The sequence below is a fragment of the Cryptotermes secundus genome, unplaced genomic scaffold (genome assembly GCF_002891405.2).
Source record: "Cryptotermes secundus unplaced genomic scaffold, Csec_1.0 scaffold687, whole genome shotgun sequence".
Classification (NCBI taxonomy): domain Eukaryota; kingdom Metazoa; phylum Arthropoda; class Insecta; order Blattodea; family Kalotermitidae; genus Cryptotermes; species Cryptotermes secundus.
Window position 1 is genome coordinate 217,044 of NW_019720175.1, and position 14,902 is coordinate 231,945.

The 14,902-nt window shown below is 39.0% G+C and overlaps 1 protein-coding gene across 1 annotated transcript in view; it reads left to right on the forward strand.

The window, feature by feature from the left end:
- Positions 1–8,776: 8,776 nt before the first annotated feature.
- LOC111867791 (7-dehydrocholesterol reductase) overlaps positions 8,777–14,902 on the forward strand; it is a 36,979-nt gene continuing 30,853 nt past the window's right edge. The window contains exon 1 of the mRNA XM_023857994.2: positions 8,777–8,835. The gene's annotated coding sequence lies outside the window, so the exon portion shown is untranslated. The remainder of the gene's footprint in view (positions 8,836–14,902) is intronic.

Consider the following 14,902-nt stretch of genomic DNA (forward strand, 5'->3'; position numbering starts at 1 on the left):
ATAAATATGCATTTTCTTAAATTATATGTACTTTTTAGATTATCTGATTACTAATCCTATGTACATGTTCAAACTTAGTACATATATATTGTGCTGTTTAAAAGAAATTTTTATGGTTTTTCTGATACCTTTTGTTAAAATTATTGTTACATAACCTGTTCAGGGACAGTAGTGTTTGTTGTTGTATCATGTTTTATAAAGATTACATGGAAACTGTGGCCACATATAGCAGCTATATGCCAAGGCATATTCACACACTTCATGCAATAAGGGGCCTGTTATTTCTGGTTATATTTTTCAAAAATGTGTTTTATTCTATGTTTTTTAAGAAAAAGTTCTGCCTTAAAATTATTTTCATGTACAAACTGTCCATGTTGGAATGTTAAACAAAATATATTCCTACCATTATAAACAGTAAGACCCATAAATCAATTTAGTACCATGAATGTCTTCAAGGAAACAGGTCTACATTCATCTGGAAACCTTTAAGTTGACAGGGCAGTAGTGGGACAGTCTGTGAAACCTTCAGTTTGACAAATTAAAGGGAAAAATCACAGATTACTTTGATATATTATACTACTGTTTGGGGGGCACATGGTAGCGTAGTTGGTTGAGGCACTATGCTACAAGCCAGAAGGTCACGGGATCAAATCCCCATGAGGTCATTGGATTTTTTTTCAATTTACCTAATCCTTCCAGCTGTACTATGGCCATTGGCTCGACTAACAGATATGAGTACCAGGAATATTCTTGGAATGTTCTTGGGGGTAAAGGGCGGCCGGCCATGTATGAGCCGATTGTCTAGAAAATGTGGGAACCTCAGCGTCTCACAACCTATGGGCCTCCACAGCCTGTTACAGGGATACCTTTACTTACTTTTGTACTACTGTGTATACACTTGAAATAATTAATCTTTCTAGTCCCTAACCTTTGCTTCTTATCTTACTTTCTGATTCTTACTGATCTTTTATGTGCATCTACCCTCAAGAGATTTTTTAACTGATGGATTTTCTTTACACTTACATGAATATCACGCCACTATGACCTTTGTACCTTTTAATTTTGTATCACCACTAACACTAACATAACAGCTGTGAGAACTTCTGACATTAGGGTCATTTATCGTGGCATTATGATATTATATGGTAACAGATCTGACAAATAGGCAACTTGTTACATATTTAGCTGTAGACTGGATTAAAGGTTAATATAGTAAGTATGCACAACCTGTATCTAGCTTTTGGTTTTGGTAATGATAATGATACATTGGAGCTGGGCACGCAAAAGTTTGTATGGTGAAGAGTGAAAATATACCTGCAAACTTTTATGTAAAACTATTTTATTTGCTATATTAAGGACTGTAACATGGAAAGAAGATGAAACTTTGAGGTTATATCTGATAAATGCAGCACAGTTTCAATCTACACTCATAGAAATTATTCACAAATACATATCACAAAATTGAGTAATTATTCATTAATACTGCTTGGTAGCCTGTAGACAGAAGAATTTAAAGATGAGCAGGCATCACAAATTTTTTCTCAAAGCTTACTTTAATATATTGTCTTTATGTGCGACCGTCAATGGGGTTTTGGACTGGAGATGGGATTTATTGACCACTTCACCACATTACTCATGACTACACTTAATTACAGGGCCATCACTAATTTTCACACTTTACAAATCACTGCAGTACACACTAAGTCTTTTCAGTCTGCTGTGTCTTCACCAGTCGTTCCCTAGTAACAGCTTCTAACAGTGGGGATTCTTCAACTGCGCTGACCAAGTATTCTCTTCACAGACTCCCTTAGAACTGACTAACTACTAAACTTGTCTCATTTAATGCATCCCAGCTCAGACCATGTAAAGAACACCATTCATTGTCGTACGCCAATCATTTCCGTGGGAACATAATTGTTTGCGAAGGGGTTATCCAGTAATGGCTGTGTATGCTTGCTTATTAAGAAGCTGTTGCCTAGCAGCAAATGCTGTTTCGTTCTTTGCTTTGAGGTTTTTACCCAGTAGTGGGTCGACATGCTACAATATATTCACTTCTGATGTCAGATGAGTGGATTAACAACTTATACCTTATTCAGACTGTAGAAAATCGATGCATTTTGAATGGAATTGCTCTGTATTTTCTTTTTAATTCTTTTATGTTGTAATTTGCTGTCTGCAATGATTGATAATGGAGAGAGAGAGAACGATAATTTCAGGTGTTTTTGCAAATATAAAAGCATTGGGAAGGTAATGGGCCTTGCAAAATGTAGTAGGATGTTTTTATATTATCTTGCCTGATCGTACGCTACTTCAAGCACCGGTACAGTGTCCATCCAGCTTTAGGGGTAGGTGATCAGAACACGTTCTCATGTTTCACTTTTCCAAAGCAATTAACAAGAGTAGCTTAGTTCATGCCAGACTTCAGGAACATGCACGGAACAATGCATTCTTACTCTCAGGATTCTATTATGCCCAAGGCCAGCCATTATCATAACAATTCTCTGTAATATTACCATATAAGCTTCCTTTAATGTCTGAGGTCAATATAATATTTTAGCTAATTATGTGGAATACTGAATAAATGACTGATAGTATTACTTGTGAGAATAATATGAATGGGATAACATTTAATTATTTTAAAAATTCCCTGTGTAGAAAGTGAGTTAATATTTTAGTATGAGTGGAATGTAATTGTCAAATGTAGGAGAAAGGTAAAAATGAATAAAATCACTTTATTTCTTTCATAAAAATTCTCACAGACTTCCTGAAAATAATGCATACTGGTATGTCTTCATTCTTTGGTTACTTCATGGTCTTGTTCCAGCTAAGCAAGTTGTGCAGTGTTAAATGAGATGAGAAGGGGATTATGAATCATACATATGGATTTGGAAATAGATGGTAATGACCTATTTGAAGGTTCTATCATGACAGTCACCTAAAAAATCTCATGATATCCAGTAATAACCACTATGCAGCTAAAATACACATACAGAGTAATGCTTCCAAAAGTCTCTTAGTGTGAGGGTCTGTTTATGTTAATAAAAAAGTTTGAGCCCCCCCCCCCAGCCTATAATAATGTGATGCATGAAAGTCAAACAGTAATTACTAATGAATCTTAATATTATCCACAAAGTACACACGGTATTACATTGTATGCTTGTAATTTAATATGTCATTTTCTTATCACTTTGTATATATTACAGTCTTATGCTTTGGGAAATGCGGATCTGGGGCTGCTTTTTTGCCAGCTTGCCTGGTACTAAGTTTCTAAATTAACTTTTCATGGAATTGTAATATGATGCTTGCATTCTCTTCTGACATCTTTTGTACTAAATGGACTGGATCAGATCTGTTCGTTATTCCACATACTTTCATCATCTTCTTAAATCCATACTTTTCCTTTATATTTAATATTAACCTTTACTTGTGTAATTTAGGCAGCAATTTCTACATACGAATAATTTCATTCATATTGCATCAGCCTTTCATGTTACTAAATGCATTGTCATTATTTACTTCATATCAACATTAATTTAAATTTGATGTTAATTGTATTCAGTTTCAACTGTTAAATATAAATAAGTGTTATTAAAATAACAGATTTAGTGATGAAGTCGGTGTATCTAATTGCTAATAAACAGAGCAATTACAGTGATGAGCAGGTGGGAGCCTGGTAGCCCAAGTAAGAAGCTATGGTATATCTTATCTGTTATGGAAATTCATTTAGTTCTAACGCTCTTCGAATTGAAGTATCCTGAGTTGTGATGCCCTGATGTGTGGTAGATATCAACATTTTTGAGGAACCTACTGCCACCATCTTCAGGGTAGACTTATAGATACAAATCTCTATCTTCAGGGAAGACTTGAAGATAGAGACAGTGGATTCTTCCGAAATGTTGGAACTTATTTACCACACCAAAAGGCATCACATCCAAGAATACCATAATCTTCATATTCACAGCCATGATCATCTCAAATCTCAGTCTTAGAACTGTCAAATATATAAGGTTGTACAAGGGGGCCATTTTCTTGTTGAAACTGTTGTTTATGCCAGGACCTGACTAGCCACTACATGAAATGTTCACCCAAACAGAAATGACTTAACTCCAGAATAAAATGTGTCAAAAGAGGACATATGGGGCAATATTCCAGAGATGATAAAGTTGATTCAACTGGCTCAGGATAGGGTTCAAAGGAGCCCTTTTAGGGGTCATACTTGTGTACCTTACAGCACTGAAAAGAAAGTCACAAGCAATAGTGGCTGCAATGTCTTGACAGGCGCTTTCTGCAAAACACTAACTGCCTCCTTAATGAATAACAGGCAACAGGTGTATAATAGCTGAATGTAATTTCAGTTGTTAATATCTGTTTATTTTAGAATGTCATATTAACTGGTCCATTTTATTTTAATTTAATTTTAAAACTGTTCGACTTGGACTGACATTGGACTAGAAAGTGACTGTTTTAATGTTGGACTCAGTCAAACAAGGGGATCTCTTTGTTATGCATTTATTTTAATATATTCCATATAAATTCTAATTTAAATTTATCTTGTTTGGATTTAATATAGCAGACTGAGTCAAACACTGGTCCAACACGTGTGTCATTCACTTACTTACCTAATTCAAATTCTGTCCCTGGCAGTTCAAGAAACTGGCCATAGCTTCATATGTAGACCACATCAGCAGTTCTCAACTGCATCCACCCATGTTTTGATGAATAATATATTAGAAAAAAAAACAATTAATCATACTGCCAGCTTGAGAATTCGTTTTGCAGCATATTCTGCATGAACTCAGTATAACTAGAACGCTATAAAGCACATTGTGGTGGTAAGGGACTACTTAATACTGGAGAAGGGCAGCATTTCTGAACACTTTTCAGTGTAGATAGTCTGGGACTTAAGTACTTACTTACTTACCCATGGAGCTGAGCCCTTCTTGAGGAGCCGCCACATCTGCAGCTACTCAAGAATTTCCCAGCATTCTATGGAACCCGAAAGTTCATTACCATGTTCACAAGAGCCCTCCACTGGTCCCTATCCCAAGCCAGATCAATCCAATCTGTACTTTCCCATCCTATCTCTCTAAGATCCATTTTAATATTGTCTACCCACCTATGCCTTGGTCTTCCCAGTAGTCTCTTTCCTTCTGACTTTCCCACCAATATCCTATATACATACCTAGTATCTCCCATTCGTGCTACATGCCCTGCCCACCTCATCCTCCTTGACTTGATCATTCTAATTATACTTGGAGAAGAGTACAAGTTATGAAGCTCCTCATTATGCAGTTTTCTCCAACCTCCTGTCACTTCATCTCCCTTCAGTCCAACACCCTGTTCTCAAACACCCTCAGTCTTTGTTCCTCCCTTAATGTCACACCCATACAGAACCACAGGCAAAAGGGTCTTACGTACTCCTTTTCAGAAGAGACGTATTCATCTCAGACTTGGCCTATGTTGCATAATCTTGTATAACAAACACAGGATACTCATCCAGAGATATTTTAATTCTAAACAAACTTCATTTGTTCTCTGTAGGGAAAAATGTACACAAAAAAATTGTCAAGATGTTCTTTTAGGCCCATTCAAAATGTATGTATCCTCTGATCCCTGGATCAGATCTCCTCAATGCTGCCTTTTGCCATATTTGTAGCATAAAGCCACCTAGATCAGATATTAAGAGCTGGTATCTCCCTGACCACTAGACTGTAATGGGAAGCTTCTGCCATCTGTAGGCTCAGAGTTCAGTTACAACAGACAGCATGCAGGCCTTCCTTAGATGTGAGACAGAACTCTCATGGCAGTGACTACGAAGTTTAGTGTCCTCTGGTAGGGCATTAATGACGTTTCGGAGGAATATGCTGCCTCCATTTTCAGGTGCTAATTCACTTTCATGCAAAACATCAGTTAACAGTATACTGAACTACATGGCCTCACATCACTCAAGGCAGTAGTCTTGATACCGAAATATTTCTTACTGTCCTATAATTGAGGCTTCTTGTATGCATTTTAAAATATACATCAAAATAATATTAAAAATAGAAGGCAGCCACTGGTTGTATTTTGTTTAAGGAAGCAGTTATAGCAAATCGTCACTTGAGTACTGTAGTGTGTTATATCCCAGTTGTTTTTGGGAAACTTGGTTTTAAGTTAGAGAATCAACTGCAGTTTTGCATTTTGATATATTACACATCAGAGTGAGGTAAACTAATGAGAGTATGTGGAGATGATGGAACACAACATGGAAAACTAAAAAACTACATTATCTCTAATGTTGTATTTTAGCGTCCTGTTGCACTGATTCTCGTCCATGATATGTATGTACCGGCCATCTTGTAGTGCACTCAGTCTCACATGTCACTTCACTACATGTTTCGGCATCACTGTGCCATCTTTGTAATTACAACGCACGCAGCCAAAGAAGGACACATCACAAGACACAGTATACACAAAATATAGGAAAAACGACTCCCATAGTGGAAGAATCATACAATACGCGAGTTTGAATTAAGACATTTAAGATGATAAATCTTAACAAGTTTTAGTGTATACAAATTTTATTATAGCTGATGAAGAATGTACATTTTAAATAATTTTATGAACAACACATGATGGCAAGCAATGCAATAGCTTAGCGTAAATATCACACCTGAGGATGGCACAGTGATGCCGAAACATGTAGTGAAGTGACATGTGAGACTGAGTGCACTACAAGATGGCCGGTACATACATATGGTACATTATCTCATTTTGCTGAAAAATGGAGATATAACATGTCAGTACTCAGGAGATGAAATGTTTGTTGGAGGGCCTCTGAGCAACACCGTGTATCCACTTCTGCCTCTAATAGTTGTTCTGAGGATCCAGCCATTACTTTTGCAGAAATATTATATGTAACATAAGTAACTAAGGAACACCAGAATGATATGTTCATTAGAAGACTAATACAGGATATTAAGAGAAAGATGTTAATTGGTGTTTCATGAAGTTTCTGAACTGTCCAGTATTATAGTGCATTGAACATTTATGGTTTAGTTAATACTGGATATTGGATAAATATTATGTATTCAAATGTTAAGTAAGTTATCAGTACAAATTTAAAAGCATCTCTATCATTGCTATGAAAGATAATGTTGTGTACATGTATGTGGTATAAACATGGGCCCAGAAGAGTAGGGGAAATAGCATAGTTCTGCTTCCTCATGAATATTTGGAAACAATTGAATTTGAAAAAAAAATACAGAAATTACCAAAAATTAAGGTAATTTTAAAAGAAATGTATTCTTCTATCCTCAGTACAGTGGATAATGTATAAGTATATTTCTAAATTGCACATTTCCTGTCTGCACTTTGTTAGAAACAGTCCTGGTGACACCCATGGATGTAAATTATTAATTCAAGATATGTGTGGATGATGTTCAATTTGTCTTCTGTTTTGCAAGCAATAAAACTTCTATTTGCAAATATAGTAATGGTACTTATTTATTGCCCTCAATAAATTTGGAAGCCAGAAGAAATGTGGCCATATCAAATTCAGAAGAAAATAACAGGCTGTTCATTTTACTTATGTGCCTAACTACTATCACTATGTAATCCTTGTAGGCCAACAGCACTCAATCGCTCTCAAAGTACTCTTCCTATATTACTTATATTTCTTCCACTGCTATACTCAGCCGACTTCTGAAAGCCTCCATGTGGTAACTACATAAACACGTGTTACAGTGAGCAGTTTATCATCCAGTGGCAATCTTTACAGTTTGGGAGAAATTGCATGCCTCTAGATCAAGTAGGGGTAACATGTCAGCACTGGTTATCAGTTCAACAGATGTGTCTGCTAGCATTATTGTGATGGAAATGCCATGTCTCATGTCTCCTTCCAGGTGTAGCACAACAGAATTCTGAATGGAAGATTTAAGCACAGGTTTGTGTACGCTATTTATTGTGCCTCGCCGAATACCTTTATAATAAAGAAAGGTCTCGTCTGTTGTGCGACAAGCATCGCTGAACAGAAGTTCTTCGACCTTCGTAAATCTGAATTCTTCCCTTGATAAATCGAGAAAATAAATACGCTCTGCTAGCAACCTGCTTCATTCTGTTATCCTGCTTGCTTGCCTTATACTTTGACCCTAAACTTGGAGGCGGCATGTTCCTCCGTAAAGTCTGTTAATTTTCAACAGACTGCACTGCGTTATGCTTGTATGTCAGAAGATGGAACTCTTCAGAACCATCGCTGTGAGAACCTCATATCCTATGAGTACTGACCAAACTTCGCAACCATGTTGTTGTTTTGCGCCTTATGTTCTAGAAAGAAAACGGACAATAAAAGTGTAATGTTTGTCGGAAGTGTATTTCCACTTCTAACGCACGTACATGCTCCTGGTGAGCGCTAGTGTTGATCCCAGCTCATAAATTCGCACGGTCCTTATTCTGGTATCGCTGGTTATACGAATTAAAGGTACAACACGTGGAGTATCCTTCAGAGTCATGATGCCTCACAAATAAGAAGATGCCATGAACCTGTATTTCTTCAGAAAAGGGAAATTTTTTAAACAAGGATGAGATTTTGAGATAAAATTAATTACGCTCAGCTCATTTCTTCTAAGGTGTTTAGTGCTGGAACTCGACGAGGATCGAAGTAAACAAACTTAAAACAGGATACGCCGTTAAACATGAGGACTGTGCCATTGTTGGGGGCTACTCGTAACTGCAGCTCCCCAGCTGGATCAATACAACTCCCCTCTCCTCAAACACAAGACACTCAAAATGGCGACGTCCAGCACATCGCACGGAGCTGTTTTTCTGAACATTAGCTGACCTTTCACCTCCAAAAGGGTAAGTTCCACTGATCTTAGAGGCAGGCAATGCCATGTGTTTCACGACAACTGTGTTTTATGTTTTCATGTGGGAAACGCGGATGAACTGTGGCACCGATCACTACGGCGTACGATGCTTCTTGAGTCACCAGCCGAAAAGTGAAAGTCTTCACGTTACTAAGGATTATTAAGCACATTCTTTCCTTTTGACCCTTAGTTTCAGTGTAGGTTTCGACATCTTGTTGTGCGAGAACTGAGTGGACTGGAAATCTGTGTGCTAAATTTGTGGAATCTCAGGAACACATTGATTCTGCGAAACAAAACACAACACTCTTGAAAGCTCGTATGCATTTTGTAGTATCATATATCAGTTTGTTTCCTTATGCAGAAAGCAAACAACCGATGGTCCCCGGACCACGTTGTAACTGCGAATTGTGTGCTGAAGGTGTACATAATCTGTGTCTTCCGCATAAACAGAATTAATATCTGCCAAACCCCACACACACACACACACACACACACACACACGCACGCACATATACGAAGTCCGTAAAGTCCTTTCAGAACCTTCAGTGTATTTAGTAGCACTGCGATTTCCAAACGAAGCAGGCATCTGACATTAGGAATTTTATTGATTAAAACTACTACCTAACACAGCAATTTAGGAATTTTATGCACAGCATTACAGTTCTTAAATTTCGCCCCCTTTTGTTTAATTATCTCGAAAATTGTAAGACTTAAGGAACAAATATCCCAATTGGACAAAAAATGTACTCTTAATTTTTTCGTAACTTTTCCTCGAAACATTTTTCGTTGCGATAAATATTTCGGACAGAAGAGAGCGTAAATATTAATATAAAGTATGCGTTATTTTGTTTCGTCACCGGAATGCAGGGCGAAATCATGACGCAAAGATACCTACCGGATGCTTTGAAAATGTGGCACAGTTCAGATATTTGGGAACGATTATAATAAATAAAAACCTGATACCAGGAGGAAATTAAGAGGAGACTGAATTTGGGAATGCTTGCTACCATTCACTCCAGAACCTTCTCGTCTGTTTTCCAAAAACATAACAATTACAATATACAAAACTATAATTTTGCCTGTGGTTCTGTATGGGTGTGAAACTTGGTCTCTGTCATTAGTGGAGGAACATAGACTGAGAGTGCTTGAGAACAGGGTATTGAACCTTCAGGTTCCACAAAATGCTATGAAGTTTTTGAGTAGCTGAACAATTGGCGGCATTTCAAGAAGGGCTCAGCTCCGTAAGTGAGTGACCCGTTATTTTTAAAAACAAAACCAGAATTTCTCTGCACATTTTAACGTACCTCTCCAACATCAAATTTTGGAATTGCTTTATGACGACAGACATGGCGAAGCTAGCGGACTCATTTATCCGATTTTCTCTTTTCCCAAAAGCACCAAAAATGCGAGTTTACATCCACACCTCCGGTGGGCGTCTTCTCCGGAACTGCAGTGCGCGAACGGGTTTGAAGGGTTTCAGTGTTTGTGGACAAGACACTCGTATATCAAAAGCAGGGGCTGCAGGGAGGTGTTGTTTGCAGGGTACTTTAATGTTACCTGATAAATACTATGATGTACCTTTATTTGAACTGTAAGAATAAGCTGCAGAAATTGTTGATAGGAACACGTGGGGTGTTTTACGATGCTGTCGGTATTATTATTAAAGGGGGGTGGGTTTCCCCATGCACTTAGACCAGTTATTGCTCCGTTGTGCGTCCCCCTTTAATTTCTACTGTCGCCATACCCTACCGGTACTGGTGCGTGATATCAGCCAACGAGGTCGTCCGTCGGTACCTGATATTTCCTCCATCTACCAGAGGCATTTGAAACTACTTGGGCGGGAAATTGTTGCCTAATTTTGCTCAGAGGTCTCCTAGAGATATGAGGATCTTTTACGTGCCGTAAATCTACGACACGGGACCCACGGCTTAAAGTCCCTCCCGGAGGACTTGTTCCCTGAATTTTTCCGCCCTTAAAAATTCCACGACCTCCGCCGGGTTTGAACCCGCGTACCTTGAGTCATGAGGTGGGAACGTTACCACTAGACTACGGAGGTCGCTATGCTGTCGGTAAGTAGGCTACATATCGTGGAATGGTAGAATGACCGATAAAGGATGAAATCGAAAGAACAGGGAAGGAAGCGGTCATGGCTTAATTGAGATATTGTACCATCCCTGTATTTGTCTGGAAAGACTGAGGAAATCCATGAAAACCGTCGGGAAAGACAGATATTTCCCCGGTCGAGATTGGGCCTGAGCATCCGCCAGGTAAGAGCATGTAACTTTACGGCTACGCCGTCCCATTCGGCATGAAAGGAACAGGTTGAGTTAAACGTTCCGAGATGACAAGGCCAAGTCCTTGAACATCACAGATGATTTATGCGGTCCGTTTCCAACGCATGTTTGGCGCGACTTATTGATACAAGGAATGCAAATTAAAAAGATACGGTGGTTGATCTGTTTACACAGAAAACAGTTTTGCACTATCAGTCCTTCTCTTAATTTGAACACATGTATCGTTACGTACTTAGCTATTAAAATATTTAACAAGGAAGTTTTAGAGCCGAGAGATGTTGTTACACTACGTGCTTTTTTTTCTGTTATAAAAGCTATTGAGTTCAAAAACAAAATTTAAGAGTAAACGCCTGGGAGCTCAGTTATTTGACCCGTTTCCCAATGTATGAAACCGGGTTATTCAGTTGTAACAAAGTGCAAAGCATCACAAACAACAAACAAATTCCGTGGCATGTAGTCCGCAAGCGAACTGTACCGACCGAGCGACCGCCGCTTATCGGCGAAGTTAGTGCCAACTTTAGCGGATAGAGGGTGTCACGTGGTAGCCCAACGGATCCCCACGGCCGTTAATCTCGATTTTCTAGACCGCAGCCGCTATTTCTTTGAAACAGCTCCTCAACTATCCTCACGAGGGTGAGTGGACCCCGTTCCCGACCCAATACTTCTCAGAAAATCTGGTAGCGCCAGGAATCGAACCCGGATCTCTGGATCTGTAGCCAGGAGCTCTGACCACTAGACCACAGAGGCAGTCTCACGTAAATCATCACATTGGGCGTAACTGCACTTTCGACGCGTTTATTACCCGTTTATACCAAAGCAGAGTTCAGTTATTTAATATTACTATAAAGAAAGGTTAGAAACATTTGTACACTCGGGCTTCCGAGCTGTGGACGAGCCGCTCCGCGTACGGACAGGTTTCTGTCCTATGTGGGATCACTACAAAGACTCATACAGTAACTGCATCAGATGTTCTATTGTTTGGGTAAAAGACCGATCGGGTATTTGAACTCGGAAGTCTTTGTTGATGGGAATGTGTCGGCTGACCGGTTACGTAACACAAACTATCTCTATCCGTTGCTCTGCCACCGGGGTCAAGGAACGCTGGTGGCTATTGATTGCAACTGCCAAGGGCCTGTTCTCTACACAGTCTAATACTATTTCCAAGCTGTAATCCGATAGAAATGTTCCATAACCACTGTCAAAGACGAAATGAAACCGCTATTTGGTGTTGTAAACCTATTACAGATATACTAGATCTTCCTGGTCACCCCAAGGCTGGTGAAAGCGAGTGATATGATTAATGCTTGTTAAAGGTAACCATCGCTATGGAGTAGAGCCCTTCTTGCGAAGCTAACAGAAGCCGAACTTTCATTAACTTCTTCGCTAAAGTCTGCCGTCCTGAGCCAGATGAATCCAGTCCACATTTTCAGCCTATATTTCTAAAATCCCATCCAAATCTCCCAAGTAGTTCCTTCCTTCTAGATTCTGTATGAATTTCTCGTCTGTCCCATACGTGCTACATGCCCCGGCCATCTCATTTTTCTTGATTTGATCACCTTTAATGTATCTGGTGAAGTGGATGAATTGTGCATTCGTTGTCCATTTCCTGATTCAATTTATTGATCACACGACTATGAAATATCAACTGGAGATTGACCACATTTTACGTCTCTGTGGTCTAGTGGTCACAGTTCCTAGCTACAGATCCAAAGGTCTGGGTTCGATTCCTGGCGCTACCAAATTTTCTGAGAAGTAGTGGGTCTGGAACGGGGTCCACTCAGCCTCGTGAGGATAATTGAGGAGCTATTTCAAGTAAATAGCGGCTCCGGTCTAGAAAGCCGTGGGGATTCGTTGCGCTGACCACGCGACACCCTCTATCCGCTAAAGTTGGCACTAACTTCGCCGACAAGCGGCGGTCGCTCGGTCGGTATAGTTCGCTTGCGGACTAAAACCACGGAGTCTGTTTTCTTTTTGATATTCGTATAGTTATAGGTAACTGTGAGCCGCCATGTTAGTGCTTTCCATACAGTAATTCATCTAGTCCCATTGAACTAATTTTCTCTGCTATCTGAAATGAAAACTATTTTTCTTATCGAAGTAATACAAAGGCTCTTCTCCTTATAAAGCTTTGCAAAGCAGGCCTGCTCTCCAGCACAGGAAAGTATTCATAGCTGTTACGTCGCTGATACAGCACTCCCGAGGTTGCTACGAACCGTACAGCATTTCTTGCTTAACATTTTACAATATTTCGGAACTGACGTTCTCACAGCGGTTGCTAATAAGATTCTGTCTTGTGGGATTATAAGGCCGGCGAAAGTCAATCAATGTTTCGGAAGAACATACCGCACCTGTCTTCAGGATCGAGAGTAGTTCAAGCAAGAAACCACCATGATGCAGGCAGCAAACATACACCAGTGATGCAGAAGAGAGTTTAACTTTAAAACTGTTAAAGGTTTTAAAAAAGCAAGTTGCATGTGAGAGGGATAATAACAGGAACAAATAAGCGATAAGCAACAGAATGCTGTAATACAGTATTAAGCAGAGAAAAAATACATTTATAATTCTCGAACATTCTATTTCATTTTTGATATCCGTTGTACTAGTTGGAAATTCAAGTTTAAGAAGACAAAAGTGGCATGACGTCTAAGTGTAAATGTCAAAGTACCACGATTTGCTCGGTGTCCTGCCTATTCGCGTGACCTTGCATGCGTAACAGGCAACAAGTAGTGGCCTCCAGCGGTGGGTCTCGAACTTCGCTGTAACGCAAGTCCCTAGTGACGCATCGCTTCCTCGCACGTGAACACACAGATCTACAGCAAGGCCTATGTCCCCTTAGCCCATCTTCTTAATTCTAAAATAAAACTTCCAGCCTATATATTTATACACTCGCACCTACATTTCTCCGCTTATATACTCCGTTTTATATACTCACTACATTAATATTATTTTCGAACCCCGCTGTCAGTCTTCTAAGTCTGCAGATCAAAGTTATCTTCCTACCTAAACTGTATATGCATTTATTGTTTCCCACATCCAATCTATGTTAACATGCATGATTTCTATTATACTTCAGCATCCCGTTGCACTGAGGCACTATCCTTATTATCAAAGCACGCGTCACTAATGCAACAATATAAAAGACATCAAGAATATGTTTCCCACTAAAAGTGCCACTTTAATATTTTACGATGTTAAAATCATAAAATGTCATTAAGACACTAAAAGTATAACTTATACACTAAAAGTGCTCGTCAAATTATTAAAATGTCTCTAGTTTTACATATGTTTATTCTCATTTTACAATATGTTTCGGCCGCACATGGGCCATGTTGTTGTATTTGTTGCAGTTGTTTGTATTTCTCTGTAATTGTTGTAGCTGTTAATCGTATTTGGTTTGTATTCACTGTGGTAGGATGTCCTTGTTGTTGTTGTTGTATTTGTTGCAGTTGTTTGTATTTCTCTGTAATTGTTGTAGCTGTTAATCGTATTTGGTTTGTATTCACTGTGGTAGGATGTCCTTATTGTTGTGTTTTGTGTATTGTGTTTTGTTTGAACGTTTTGTCACTTAGTGTAATGTGTGTTACTTGTCTGTTGTGTCCTATTGTGTACTACTGCCACCGGGCTAAAACCCAATTGCAGTATAATAAATAATATATATATCATCAGGCAATTTTCCTTTTGTTTTCGGTGAGACCACTGCAGGAAGACCGCACTGGTAACACATATACGGGAGAAACACGACACGCAAAGAGCAGAATGACAGCG